Here is a 15,497-nt window from a genome sequence, read left to right as displayed (position 1 = left end):
ATTGCTGGTGTGAGATGATATCTCATTATTGTTTTGATTTGCATCTCTCTAATGGCTAGTGATCATGAACATTTCTTCATATGTTTGTTGGCTGTCCCCCATTTTCTTTTGATGCATTCTGCATCATTCAATTTTTTGCCCATAGAATCCTTAAATATTGCAAGTCCAGTCTTAAATTTTTTCTTAACTCCTTTCAGCTTGAAAAATGATGACTGTGTTTTTCCCATGTGTTTTTCTAACTCTAGGTCTGCACATTTTGTTATAATACTTGACTTTGCCTTCTTGAGCTTCCTTATGAAATTTCCTGTTCAGTTTTTTTCCCTCCTCATTTTTTTCATTCACTTTAGCATCTCTGCATTGGATAGCAAGTTCCAGAGTCTTGTCTGACAGTTGTGAATTTCCATTAATCATTGGAACATGGAATGTACGAAGTATGAATTGAGGAAAATTGGAAGTTGCCGGAAATGAAATGTAATGCATAAAGATCAATATCCTAGATATTAGTGAGCTAAGATGGACTGGTATTAGGCATTTTGAATTTGACAATCATATGGTATGCCAGAAACAACAAATTGAGGAGGAATGGTATTACATTCATCATCAGAAAGAAAATTTCAAGATCTGTTTTGAAATACAATGCTGTCTGATAGGATATTATCTATAAACCTATAGGGAAGACTGGAGACCTGATGTGGCACTGTGGAATAAAGCACTGGATCACAAGGTTGGTTTGAACCACAAGGTTGGAGGTTCAAAGTCATCACCTGCTCCTTGGAAACCTTATACAGAGTCACTATGGGTCGGAACCGACTCAAAGTCACTTAACAACAACAACAATAACAAGGAAGAATAGTTAATGCCATAATTAGCCAAATTTACACACCAACCTCCAAAGCCAGTGATGATGAAATTGAAGAATTCTGCCAACTTCCTCAGTGAGAAATTGATCATACATGCAATCAAGATGTATTATAGTCATTACTGGTAATTGGAATGCAAAGGTTGGAAACAAAGAAAGGATCAGTAGTTAGGAAATATGGCCTTTGTGATAAAAATGATGCTGGAGATCGTATGGTAGAGTTTTGCAAGATCAGTGGCTTATTTATTATAATTACCTTTTTCAAACAACATAAAGATGACCATACACATGGACCCCACTAGACAGAATACACAGAAATAAAATTGACTACATCTGTGGGAAGAGACATTGGAAAAGTTCCATATCATCAGCTAAAGGGAGAAGACTGTGGAACATCAATTGCTTATATACAAGTTCATGCTGAAGCTGAATAAAATTAAAATAAGCCCATGAGAGCCAAAATATGACTTTGAATATATCTCATCTGAATTTAGAAATCCCCTCAAGAGTAGATTTGATGTATAAGACACTAATGATTGAAATATATGAGACGGGAGACTATAGAAAGAATCAACAGGACGAGAAGATGGTTCTTCAAAAGAATTAATAAAATCGACAAACCACTGGCAAACTTAACAAAATAAAAGAGGGAAAAGACACAAATAACACACATAAGAAACCACATGGGTGATGTCACAATAGAACCAATAGAAACAAAAAGGATAATAACAGACTATTATGAAGAATAATATGTACTCCAATAAATTTAAAAACCTAGAGGAGATGGATACATTTTTAGAAAAGCACGACCTACCTAAACTTACACAGAGTGAAGTAGAAAACTTGAACAGACCTATAACAACAGAAGAAATTGACCAGGTCATCAAAAAACTCCCAACCAAAAAAAGTCCAGGTCCAGATGGCTTCACTGGTGAGTTTTACCAAACTTTTAGGGAAGAGCTGTCACCAATTCTACTCAAGATTATTCCAGAATATAGAATAGGATAGAAAACTCCCTAATATATTCTATGAAGCAAGCATAACCCTCATACCAAAACAAGGAAGGACATCACTAAGAAAGAAAATTATAGACCAATATCCCTCATGAACATAATTGCAAAAATTCTTAACAAAATCCTAGCCAACAGAATTCAACAACACATTAAAAAAAAAAAAAAATCATGACCAAGTGGGAGTCATACCAGGGATGCAAGGATGGTTCAACATTAGAAAAACAATCAACGTAATCCACCATATAAATAAGAAAAAGAAAAAGAACCACATGATCATATCGATTGATTCAGAAAAGGCATTTGACAAAATCCAATATCCATTCCTGATAAAAACATTCAACAAAGTAGGAATTTATGGGAAATTCCTCAACCTAATTAAGAGCATATATACAAAACCAACAGCAAATATCACTCTCAATGGAGAGAAACGGAAAGAAAGCCTACTCCTAGTGTACCAGACAAGGATGCCCTTTATCACCACTCCTATTCACTATTGTTTGGAAAGTCTTAGCCAGAGATCTAAAGCAAGATAGGGAAATTAAAGGCATCCAAATTGGCAAAGAGGAAGTAAAACTCTATTTGCAGATGATGTGATCACATACATAGAACACCCCAAAGCAGCAAAAAAAAACTACTGGAACTCATTAGAAGATTCAGCAAATTGGCAGGGTACAAGATCAACATACAAAAATCACTTGGATTCTTCTATATTGATAATGACAACGCTGAAAAGGAAATTAGGAAAGCAATACCATTTATAATAGACACCCAGAGGATGAAATATTTAGGAATCAATGTAACCAGAGAAACAAAGGACCTATACAATGAAAACTAAAAAAACATTAGTACAAGAAACCAAAAGAGAATTACCAAAATGGAAGGATATACTATGCTCCTATATAGGAAGACAACATTGTGGAAATGTCAATACTACCCAAAGACATTAATGACTGAAGACCAGGTGAGATGTGGGATGACATCAAGAACAGCGTACAGAAAGAAAGCAAAAAGTCATTAAGAAGACAATAAAGAAAAAACCAAAATGGATGTCAGAGCATATCCTGAATCTTACTCTGTGGGTGTGGGACCATATTTCTCTTCTCAGAGACTGCATTTTCAAATTCTGTTGTGAATCAGTGAAAACTGCTTTTGTGCCAAGAAAGCAAAAATCAGAGATTATGAGAAAGTTTTCCATTTAAAGTGAAAATAAACATCACCCTCTTGCTTCACGAATGGGAGCCATGTGCATCACTTTGCCCAGATTTCTAACCTAGTGCAGGGATTCCCACAAAAGGTTTCAGACAACACATTCCAACATTTATCTTGACTTTGTAGTTTCTAAGGATAGAATCAAGTTTGATTTTCAGCACTGCTGGCAATCAAACCATGATGTTCCTAACAGAATCTAGGAGAATATTTCTAATGCAACATGACACACACAGCTTCATCTTTTTAAGAGGTTGTTACTCTGTATTTTGGGGGCAGGGAAGGAAGGAAAAGAGGATGCTTAGATTTTAATTTTTATTTTTTCTTGCTGCTTTGTTCCTCTCTCCTCCTAAACAATGCAAAGGTTATCCTCTCTCCTACTTGTTCCTCCTTAGACTGACACCAAAACCTATAAAGAAAACAACAACAACAAAAATCCTTCCTTTCTCCCTCTTAGGAGAGGCCCCTGACTCCTCATGTTAAATGTATAATAAGGTCATAAGCAAGAACACTATTAAAATTAAGCTCCTAGTGACCTTTATCTTTATTTTTTGTAATACTTTTCTTTTATACCCTTACAGGACTAACACAGAAACTGTTAATAATGGTGGAAGGACCAGCTAGTAATCACCAAAAGAAGGATTCTACCTCGCACCTGTAAGCCGTCCTATCGTTTATAAAGTCTTTTTTAATAGGCAGATAGTACCCTATAAACATTTACTGATTGATAATGATGTCTCTTCTTGCTTGGTGGAATTTTAGCTTGAGAAATGTTGACATCAGGGTTACTGGTGCTATCTGGCAGCTGCTGTTAACTTCCCTCCAGTGAACTGAGGAGGAATGAATGATAATAAATAATTTGCCTTCATCTTTTAGCACCATGAAAATGCAGGATAAAAAGAGAAGTCAAACCTGTAATCTTCAAAATGCACCTTACACAAAATGGGCAACCAAAAGTTTCTTAGGAAATTTGAATTTCATTTGATCTCAATGCAGATCAACAGACACTGAGTACTTAGTATGTATCAAAAGCTGTTCTAGAATAGCCAAGCAGCAATACATTTTTAGACTGATATTTATTATATTAGACACTCTAGATATTGAAGGTATCTTTTGTGGTGTTGTAGGATAAGCACTGACCTGTTAGCCATAAGGTTGGCACTTCACAACAACCATACCAGTGCAGCACAAAGCCAATGAAGGCAGAGGGAGAACTGAATAATGCAGGCAGCACACCGGCTATCATTACCGCGTTGCTATTAATTGGAATGGACTCGACAGAACTTAACAGTAGCAACAGCAGCGTCTAAGAAAAAGATGGTTCGGTTTGGGCTTGTTTCTTTTGCAGATAAAGACACAGCTTTAACTACTTCCCTATTCCTAAAATGATTGAAGGAAAACCTATAGACCATCTAATACATTATGTAGTAAAGGCTCATTTAATATATTCTATAAGTGAATCAGGAGCCTTAAAACTTAATACAAGAAAGATTGTGCCAACACTTTAAAGAATTATAGAGTGCAATGGGAATATATGGAAATGGAATTCATTTTGACTAAGGAGATTCAGGAATGTGGAAACTGAATTAAATCCTGAAAGAAGAGAATTTGGCAACTGATATTGTGGGTGAAGAATATCGTAGACAAATCGTCTATTTTAGGCCTAAACAACTAAGATAATTATCCCTCTAAGTTAGATAGAAATGCAATGAGAGAATAAATTGAAGAAAGAACAGATAAGATTTTAGGAGTTCTGTTTTGGAAGGGTTGAAGTTGAGCTTCCAGAAGGACACTTATGTGGAGATATCCAGCAGACTTGTGGGAATGAGGGGAAGTGTAGAAACAATGACTTCAAAGTCATCAATGTAGCTGAAGGTATGGAAATGAAGGAGATTGTTACACTTCGACCCATAAATAACATCATAAAAAATAGAGAAATGATTGAAGTTAGCAAAGACTTCATTGTGCCTGTTTCCATTATCAACCCTCACAGAAGCAGCACTCAAGAAATCAAACTATGTATATATTTCATTTGGCAAATCTGCTGCACAAGACCTCTTTAAAGTGTTCAAGAGTACGGATATCAATTTGAGGACTAAGGTGTCCTGATCCAAGCCATGGTATTTTCAGTCACCTCATATGCATGTAAAAGTTGGACAATGAAAAAGGAAGGCCACAGAATTGATGCATTTGAATTATGGTGTTAGAGAAGAATATTAAAAGTACCACGGACTGACAAAAGAACAAGCAAATCTGTGTTAGATGTACAGCCAGGTTTCCCCTTAGAATCCAGGACGTTTTGTTCTGTTGTGCATGAGAGTGCTGAGTCAGAGCTGAATCAGTGGCACCTAACAGCCACTACCTTCTCTATTATGAAAATTGGGTTTCAGGTATTTTAAAATGCATTATTATAATCCTTTGGAAAAGTAAATTTATTGATTGAAAGACACTAAATTTTGAGTTTCTGACATGTACTCATTATCTGACAAGTGTTTATTGTTCTAAAATGTTTATGCCCATTTATATTGAGAACTCTATTCCAGTTCAGAGACTTCCTAATTATTGGATATTGGCATTTTCCATGGTTATTTTTTATTTTTCATAGGCAAATAGTTCATATTAATCACTACATGTATTTTGCAGTTTTTTATTAATTATGTAGTTGATATGTTTATCTTGCAATTTAACATATGTGTTCATTATTTGTGCGTAACATTTAATGACTTGTTTGTTTTTCTCTGTAGACTTTTATCTTCTTTTGTAATTAGCATTTCAGATATTTTACAAATAAAAAATAAAAAATAAAGTCAGTTGTAAATTATCCAAAAAGTACAACTGTAGACCTATCTCTCTGCCCTGGAGAATATTATTATTTGTTTGTTTATTTATTGCAATATTTTAAAACCCTAATTGACACATCGAAAGAGTTCTGGTAGCATATTGGATTATGCATTTGGCTGCTAACTGCAAGGTCAGCAAGAGACAGATGAGGTTTTCTGCTTCCATATAGATTTACAGCCTCAGAAACCCCATACAGGGTTGCTCTGAGTGGAATCAACTTGATGTCAGGCAGAGCGATTAGCACATAAGGCAGATTCCCAGCTTGTCACAGATGTGTACATATTGGGTTGTATTTAACAATGGTTGAGGTAAGTCCACCAAAGTCTACTTCATTGAAGACTAAGGAGTATCCTAGGAAAGAATCCAGCTAACTACAAGACTGGTAGTTCAAACCCACTAGCCGCTCCTCAGAAACGCTATACAGGGTTGCTGTGAGTTGGAACCGAATCTAGAGCACTTCACAACAACTACACCAGTGCAGCACAAAGCCAGTTAAGGCAGAGGGAGAACTGAATAATGCTGGCAGCATACCGCCTATCATGTAGGTTCACCTTCTGGCTCGCTGTCTACTGGGCTCATGTCTCAGAACTATGGGATTCTCAAAGAGCTTTTACAATATGAAGTCTATATGAAGGTGGTACGATTATAAGACTGTTCGAAGCAATGCATTCCCAGGGATGGGGTGTGGAGAGAACCCACAAAGGGAATGATGCTCTTTACCCTATTCCCGTCCATGTGGAGACGGTACCACATTCACAGAACTCAGGTCTTGCTCTGCACTACCAGGTTGCTGTTCGTTGCCAGGCATTCAGCTTTAATACATGACAACCCCATGTATAACAGAAGGAAACATTTCCCAGTCCTGTACCATCTTCATAATCAATGTTATGGTCCAGTCCCATGTTGTAGCTACTGTGTGTTTTTGAGTGCCCTCCAACCTAGGAGGCGCATCTTCCAGCCCTGTATGGAACAAGAGCCTGTTGTCATCCATAGAGTTTTCGTTGACTGGTTGTTGGAAGTAGATCACAGGCTTTTCATCAAAATCCATCTTAATTTAGAAGCTCTACTGAAGCTTTTCCAGTGTAGGTGACTCTTCTGGCATTTGATTTATTAGAGACATAGCTTCCAACATCACATAGCAACATGCAAGTCATCACAGTAGGACAAACGGACAGGTGGATGGTGAGCTCTCTACAAAGATAAAATCAATTACAAGCTCTGGGGTGGAAATTAGACATGAGGAACCTGGTCCCTTCCTGTCTACTATCTCCTGTCTCTTGGTAGTCAACTGCCCATAAGGAAGAAACATTCTGCTTATTCTGTGCTGGAGGCTGCCTGTGACTAGATGGCCTTTTTCATTGTAACCTTGCAACTTAGGAAGCACACTAGTCCCATTCTCCAGCATCAGCTATATCTTTCCTAAATCTGCATCCTTCTTGTTCTCTGAGTTGACTCCAAACTCTAATGGAGGAAAAAGTGCTATTTTTTTAAAAATAGCCATTTCTCGCCTTTCCCGCATGAAAGGAATACTCAAACTCATCCTTCCTTAGAATCCCCATTGAATAATTTTCATCTTGTATAGATGGGTCTGATGAAAGGAGATGGGGATAGGATTCGTTTGATTCCGTAGTGAGTAATTGTTAGATGACTAACTGTGATTGTCACAACTGTAAAGGTAGAAGATGTAGAACAAAAACGGGGGAGTAGTTCATCTTACATTCCGGGAACAGAGACCCCTAGGACCATGAAGGGAGAAGAGCACAAGCAGAATGTGGGACCCTATCCAGAGAAGCAGTGACACCAGAGATGGAGGCAGAGATGAGGACATGGATAGAGAGCAACTGAGGACTCTAGACTCATGGAAGGAGAAACGCTGTGTGCTGGCAGGTAAGAGGCAGGCTTGCAAAATATGCCCTTTGGTTATTTAAATGATTATATATTGCTGAGTGTTTTTGTGTACATCAAAAAAAAAGAGAGAGCAAGAGAGTTGGAATAGAGACAAATATTGTTAACCAATGGCGTATGGAGGGTATTATAATCATTGCAATGAAACAAAATACAATTGGTTGAATGCAAAACTGATATTCTACCATGTAAACTATCACTCAATTCACAATTAAAAAAAAAAAAGTCATCCTTCCTCACTTTATCAGAAACCACTCTGAAATTTTGTCATTGACAGAGCTCTGGCATGTTGGTGGTGGTGCCTACATGGGTGTGTTCTGAGGGATAGGCATGCTTTGGAGCTGTAATAGTTAAGGCTTTGTATCAATTGACTAAGCCAGGGTCCCCAGTGGTTTGTCAGTTGAGATGTAGTTATACTCATGCAGAGATCTAATGTTGTTGTTAAGTGCCGTTGAGTCGATTCCGACCCATAGCGACCCTGTATAGGGTTTCCAAGGAGCAGCTGGTGAGCTTGAACCACCTACCTTGCAATTCAGATGGCTTTGCAGTCTGATGCATTAACCCACAGCACCACACCAGGACTCCATCCAGTACAGTGTATTAATTCTATATTGATTAACTGTGAACAACCAATCAACTTAAAGGATGTTTCCTTGGGGGTGTGGCCTGCATTCAATATAATGGACACGCAGGCAAAGCTACCCCTCCACCCCACCCCAACCCCACCCCCCACCCCTGATCTTGAATCTGGGTTGTCTTCCAACGTCTGGTTCTTTGAACCTGAGCTAGTGGTCTGCTCTTTTGTTTGTCTGCCTGTCAGGCCCATTTGCTGTTCTTAGATCAGCTGATCCAGACTCTTTATTGTTGAATTGGTTCCAACCCATAGTGACCCTGTATAGGGTTTCCAAGGAGCTGCTGGTGAGCAGCTGGACTTAGGACTCTACAACTGTGAGCCATTTCCTTGATATAAATTGGTTTTGCTTCTCTGGAAGACCTGCCTAAGACAAGAACCCTTGAAATTAGGGTGGGCAGAAGGCACTTTACAGGGACTGAAGTCCTATTGTCTTCATGTAGGAGCACCAGAAAATAATGTTATTTGTACTCATATACTGTTGAGGTTTTGGGAGTCCTGGTGTGGCGCTGCAGGTTAATGCGCTGGACTGCAAGAATGGTCTGAATTGCAGGGTCAGTGGTTCAAGCTCACCAGCTGCTCCTTAAAAACCCTATACAGGGTTGCTATGAGTCAGAACCAATTCGATGGCACGTAACACAACTATTGAGGTTTAACCACCTTCCAGAGCTACCAGCTTACCTAGTGACTTCTTTGTATCTTGATAACAAGTTTGGATCAATGAACCAAATTTAGAGAATTCTCTAATCTTGAATTCCCAAGTCTGTTGTTGTTAGTGCTGTGAAGTCAGTTCCAACTCATTGCGACCCTATATAGGGTTTCCTGAGGAGTGACTGGTGAGTTTGAACTACCAACCTTGAGGTTCAAATGACCTTGTAGTCCAGTGCTTATTGTCAGTAAATATTATAGCATCAAATGAGAGCAGTCTGAGTAATTATTGGACAAAACAATATGATTAAAGATTCAGTATGTGCCATGTCTGAGGTCCCTGCATGAAGTTTGCACTGGGCTACTGCTGCTCCTCAGAAACCCTATACAGGGTCGCTATGGGTCAGAGTCAACTCAATGGCACTTAACAACAACAAGGACTAACTTGTTAGGTTAGTTATCCTACAGTGTCCTGGTACGGCACTATAATAAATACTGGACTCCTAACTGCTAGGTAAGTGGTTGAAACCCACCAGCTACTCCTTGGAAATTATACAGAATCTCTGAGTCAGAACTGACTTGACAACACTCATCAACAACAACTAACTGCTAAAGGAGTTCTGGAGTGCCGTGAATTCAAAACTGGATAGCTAACTGAAAGGTAAGCAGTTCGAACCCATCAGCTGCTCCATGAGAGAAAGATGAGGCTCTCTGCTTCCAGAAAGATTTATGGTCTCAGAAACCTATAGAGCTGTTCAACTGTTTCCCATAGGGTCTCTGTGAGTTGGTATTGATTCAATGGCAGTGGCTTTAGGGTTTTGCTACTAACAACTAACTAAAGCAACAGGGTCAGTAAGCAACCTTATGATAAATGGAGAAGATACTGAAGTTGTCAAGGATTTCATTGTCTTTGGATCCACAGTCAACATTCAAGGAATTGGCAGTCAAGAAATCAAATGACATATTGCATTGGGGAAATCTGCTGCAAAAGACCTCTTTAAAGTATTAAAAAGCAAGTAAGTCACTTTGAGGACTAAGGTTTGCTTAGCTCAAACCATGGTCCTTTCATTTGCGTCTTATGCAGTGAAAGCTGGGCAATGAATAAGAAAGACTGAGAAACTGATGCATTGGAGTTGATGCTGCTGTTTGGTGCCATCCAGTCGATTCCGATCCATAGTGGCTTATGTACAGAAGAATGAAACACTGCCCAGTTTTCACAACTGTTGCTAAACTTGAGCACATCCCATCACTGTTGCCACCGTGCCAATCCATCTCATTGGGGGGTCTTCCTCCTTTTTAACTGACCCTTCACTTTACTAAGCATGATGTCCTTCTCCAGGTACTGGTCCCTCCTGATAATATGTCTGAAGCATGAGAAACAAGTCTTAACCACCCTGGCTTCTAAGGATTATTCTAGTTGTACTTATTCCAACATAGGTTTGTTTATTGTTCTAGCAGTCCATGGTACTTTTAATATTCTTCTCTTACACCATAACTCAAATGTATCAATTCATACACCATGTTTCTTTTCATTGTCCAACTTTTACATGCATATCAAACTATTGAAAATACAGTGGATTGGGTCAGGTGCACCTTAGTCCTTAAGGTGACATCTTTACTCTTGAACACTTTAAAAAGGTCGTGTGCATCCAATTTGTATAATGCAATACGTTGTTTGATATCGTCACTGCTGTTTCTATGAGTGTTTCTAAAGCATCCAAGCAAAATGAAGTCTTTGACAACTTCAATCTTTTTCCCAGTTATCATCATGTTATCTATTGGTATCATTGTGAGGATTCTTGTTTTCTTTACATTGAGATACAACCCATACTGAAGATTGCACTGTTGGTAAAAAAATATTGAATATACCGTGAATGGCCACATTCCCAGAATGAACAAATCCATCTTGGAAGAAGTACAACCACAATACTCCTTAGCAGTGAGGATGGTGAGACTTTGTTTCACAATAAACTTTGGGCATACAATCTGGAGAGACCAGTCCCTACAAAGGCCATCAAAGAGATGAATCGATACAGTGGCTGCAACAATGAGATCAAACATAGCAACTATTGCGAAGATCATTCAGGACTGGGCAGTATTTTGTTCAGTTGTACTTGGGGTCAAAAGAAGCTGGACTCAACAGCACTTAACCACTACCACCACAACAGTAAACAATAATTGGCAGTTCAAATGTACCCAGAGGTACCATGGAAGAAAGTCCTGAAAATCTATTTCCATAAAATTACCTGTTGCCATCAAATCAATTCAATTCAAGGTGACCCCATGTGTTACAAAGTATAACTGCCCCCCGCTCCCCAGGACTGATTTTTGGCTGTAGTCTTTCTGGAATTGCCAGCTTTCATCTGTGGTGACACTGGGTGGGCTTCAGTAATGGTGGTGGTGCTGGTGGTTCTGTGCTGTGGAGTCGACCTATATAGGGTTTCTGCAGCTGTAAATCTTTACAGGGCAGAAAGCCTCATCTTTTGCCCACTGGTAGATTTGAACTGCTGACCTTGCAGATAGCAGCCCAATATGTATGAAACCCACTCTGCTACCATAGTAAAGTGCTTGTGCGCTTTGTAAAATTAGCCAAAAGCCAAGCCCATTGCCATGCAGTTGGTTCCAATCATAGACCAATAGGACACACTAAATCTGCCCCTGGAGGGTTCCCAAGGCTGTGATCATATGGAAGCTGACTACCACAGCTTCCTCCTGGAGTGGCTAGAGAATTCGAACCACCAACCTTTCTGTGATTCATGCACTTAACTACTGCACCACCAGGGCTCCTTTCTGTAAGATTGTTGGTGGTGGTATTTTAAAGTGCTGTCGAATTAGTTTCAACTTATAGCAACCCTGTACTTGGTTTCCAAGGAGCAGCTGGAGAGTTTGAACCGCCAACCTTGTGGTCCAGTGCTGATCCTCCAGCACCACAGCAGGACCCCTTTGAGGACCCCCTGGAGCACAGTTCTACTCTGACACACATGGAGTTACCATGAGTTGGAGTCAGCTCCGCGGCAGCTCGTTTTTGTTGTTTGTGTGTGTATGTGTGCCATGTATAACATACAATGAGAAAGTGTATCATGAAAAAGACAATCGGTTTTATCCTATGATGGTTACTTGGTGGGTTGGGGTTGGGGAGGTACGAAAAAAGAGAATAGAGGTAAATCCTGTGAACTGTGATACATGAAGGGAATTACACTCACTGTGATGACAGGAAGTGCATAATTTTTTGAATGTGGGACTGATGATCTGTTCTGTAAACTTTCACTCACTTCACAATAAGACGTTAAAAACAAACATGTCAATAGGTTTTGAAGACAAACTAAGCTAAATTCAAATCCTAAGCCCAGTACTTTCCACCTGAATTTTGTTACCCAGATTGACTTTGATCTATCTCTCTGAGGCTTATTTTCCTCCTCTTCAAGGCAGTGATAGTACTACTTCATTTGGAGAATTCTTGTAAGTTTGAGGTATATGTGTAAAGCCAGCCCAGCAGGCTGTATGGCAGATGGTGAAAAATAGAAGTCAATCATTGTTATTATTTCATCGGCCCACTTCACTCACCACTTATAAAGCCTCATCATTTCTAGTCATGTAGTCAGCGATTGAGAAAACTACAGTTCAAGACGAAGAAAAAGGGACTTGAACTTGGGACTCCTGGTGTGGTGCTGTAGGATCAGCACTGGACTGCGAACCATAAGGTCTGCGGTTCAAACTCACCAGCTGCTCCTCGGAAACACAATACAGGGTCCCTCATATGCATCTCTTCATTAATAATGTATTTCTTATTTTCATTTGGGCACTTGGCTGTCCTGTTACTGACTGTAGTCTGGTGACTAAGTTCTGGTCTATGAATGATGAGATATCCAGAAGTTTTCTTTAAAAACTTGGAAGAGAGCTCCTTTACCCGCCCTGATGCCTGGCGTGTTGACATGATGGCTGAAGTAGCAGCATTTGTCTTGAAGCAAAGATGTTGAGGATGCAGTGGTGAGGATGGTGATGCAGACAGACATGAGCACCCTACGTCTCTCTGTGGTGACTTAGGGGGCTTCCATCCCAGCTAGAGCCATGGTTATATGAAAGAATAAATCCTTTAGTTAGGCCACTCATTTCAGCCTCTATGTTTTGCAACTTTGGACATATTGTCAGGAGGGACCAGCCACTGGAGAAGGATACCATGTTTGGCAAGGTGGAGGGTCAGAGAAAAAGAGGAAGACCCCTAATGAGATGGATTGGCCAAGTGGCAGCATTGATAGACTCAAGCGTGGCAACAATTGTGAGGTTGGCCCAGGATAGGGCAGTGTTTCATTCTGCTATGCATAAGGTACCAACTTGATGGCACCTAACAACAACGTTTTGCAACTTAGCACAATTTCTAACCAATGCAGCACTCATTTTTAGGGTTGCCTAGTGTAGCACAGTGGGATAATGTGCTAGACTCCAAGGTCAGTTTAAACCATAAGGTTGGCAGTTCAAACTCATCAGCTGCTCCTCAGAAACCTCATACAGGGTCATTATGAGTCGGAACCTACTTGAAGACACTTCTTGTTGTTGTTATGTGCCGTGGAGTCGGTTCCGACTCAGCAACCCTGTACAGGGTTTCCGAGGCTGTAAATCTTACAGGAGCAGAAAGCCTCATCTTTCTCCCACAGAACAGCTGGTAGTTTCGAACTGCTGACCGTGAGGTTCACAGCCCTATTCATAACCACTATGCTACCAGAGCTCCTTTGAAGACACTTAGCAATATATTTAACTAGGAGCACTGTGACTCGGTGGGATAAACACTGGATTGCTAATTACAAGGTTGGTGACTTGAGCCCACCAGCTGCTCCATGGAAAAACGATGAAGCTTTCTGCTCCTATAAGGATTTACAGCCTTAGAAATCCTATAAAGGGTCACTGAGTCGGAACCGACTCCATGACACTTGACAACAAATATTTAACTAGCGAGTAAAGAAAGAGGAACTCAAAAACAGAGTCAGGTAACTATTGTTCAAAAGAGTGAGGAGAGGTTCAAAAGAATGCAGCGTCACAGAAACCAAAGAAAGGAAAAATGTTTGAATGCAAAGTCATTGATATCAGACTTAGAAAGAGGCCTGGGAAGATGTCATTGTATTTGATCATTAAAGCACAAAATCCTATTATTGCAGGTTGAGAAACAAGTGAATTGCAACTTGAAGAAGTGTGCAATGAGAGCCCTTTCTTGGTCAGTCATAGAGAATGCAAGAAAGGGAACACATAAGCCCTGGTAGTGTAGTGGGTTGCGAATTGGGCTGCTAACCGCAAGGTCAGCAGTTCAAGTCTACCAACTGCTCTGTGGGAGAAAAATGAGGCTTTCTGTCCTGTAAAGATTTACAGCCTCGGAAACACTATACAGTGTTGCTGGGAGGTGGAACCAACTTGACGGCACACAACTGCTACCACCACCAAGCTTATAAAGAATGAGAACTTGATTGCAGAGCTTTGTAATGGGTAAAAGACAGACCCATGAAAGAGGAGCGCTTCCCTTTCTGGATGTGGAAATTGCTTTGGGAATCCTATCAGAACATGCCCTGTGTGTCTCTTTAATTGTATCCATTTTGCTATAATTTATTTTTGGTAAGTGTCGTTGAGTAGGTTCTGACTCATAGCAACCCTCTATAGGGTTTCCAAGGAGTGGCTGGTGAGCTTGAGCCATCGACCTTGTGGTTCAAGCCAACGTTGCAGTCCAGCGCAGTAAACCTCAGTGCCACACACACACAAAAAGACCTAAAGAAATGAAAGGGAAAGAGAGGTGGAGAGAGGAATGAAACTGAGAAAAGGTTATATGCAAAAGACTCTAGGACAACAAAACCAGGAGCACCAAACAGCATAGCTGTTCGGACAAGCCAAAGAATAATCATTAGAATGTCTCCTTCGAATGAACTCTGTTTTCACAGTAATTAAATTGCTCTAACAGAATTTTACAAAGTGCTGACAACAGTAATTTTATGTCTACATGATAAATTAAGCACCATCTTGAATCGTTTGCATTAAATTTTAAATAAGCGTAATAACACTCAGCATTTAATTTTCAAAGGGGAGAGATCTTGCAACAACACAAGCAATAACTAAAGGTTTCATTGGCTCTATCATTGTTGGGAAAAATTGTATGTAACCTTTATGAAGGCTGACTGCCACATCTTTCTCCTGCAGAAGGAGTGGCTTGGTGGGTTTGAACCACTTAACTTCGGAGCCTCTACGGTTCCTTGCTACCTTAGTTATTTAGTGTTGCTATATCAGAAAGGGGTGGCTTTAATGAAAAAAAATGTCCTCTCTCACAATTTAGGACACTAGATGTCCAAATTCAGAGTGCTGGCTCAAGGGGAAGAATTTCTGTCTTTGTTGACCCTGGGGACAGACGTTTGTCTCCTGT

This window comes from Chrysochloris asiatica, unplaced genomic scaffold, assembly GCF_000296735.1.
Source record: "Chrysochloris asiatica unplaced genomic scaffold, ChrAsi1.0 scaffold00008, whole genome shotgun sequence".
NCBI classification, from domain to species: domain Eukaryota; kingdom Metazoa; phylum Chordata; class Mammalia; order Afrosoricida; family Chrysochloridae; genus Chrysochloris; species Chrysochloris asiatica.
This window is presented reverse-complemented; position numbering follows the sequence as displayed.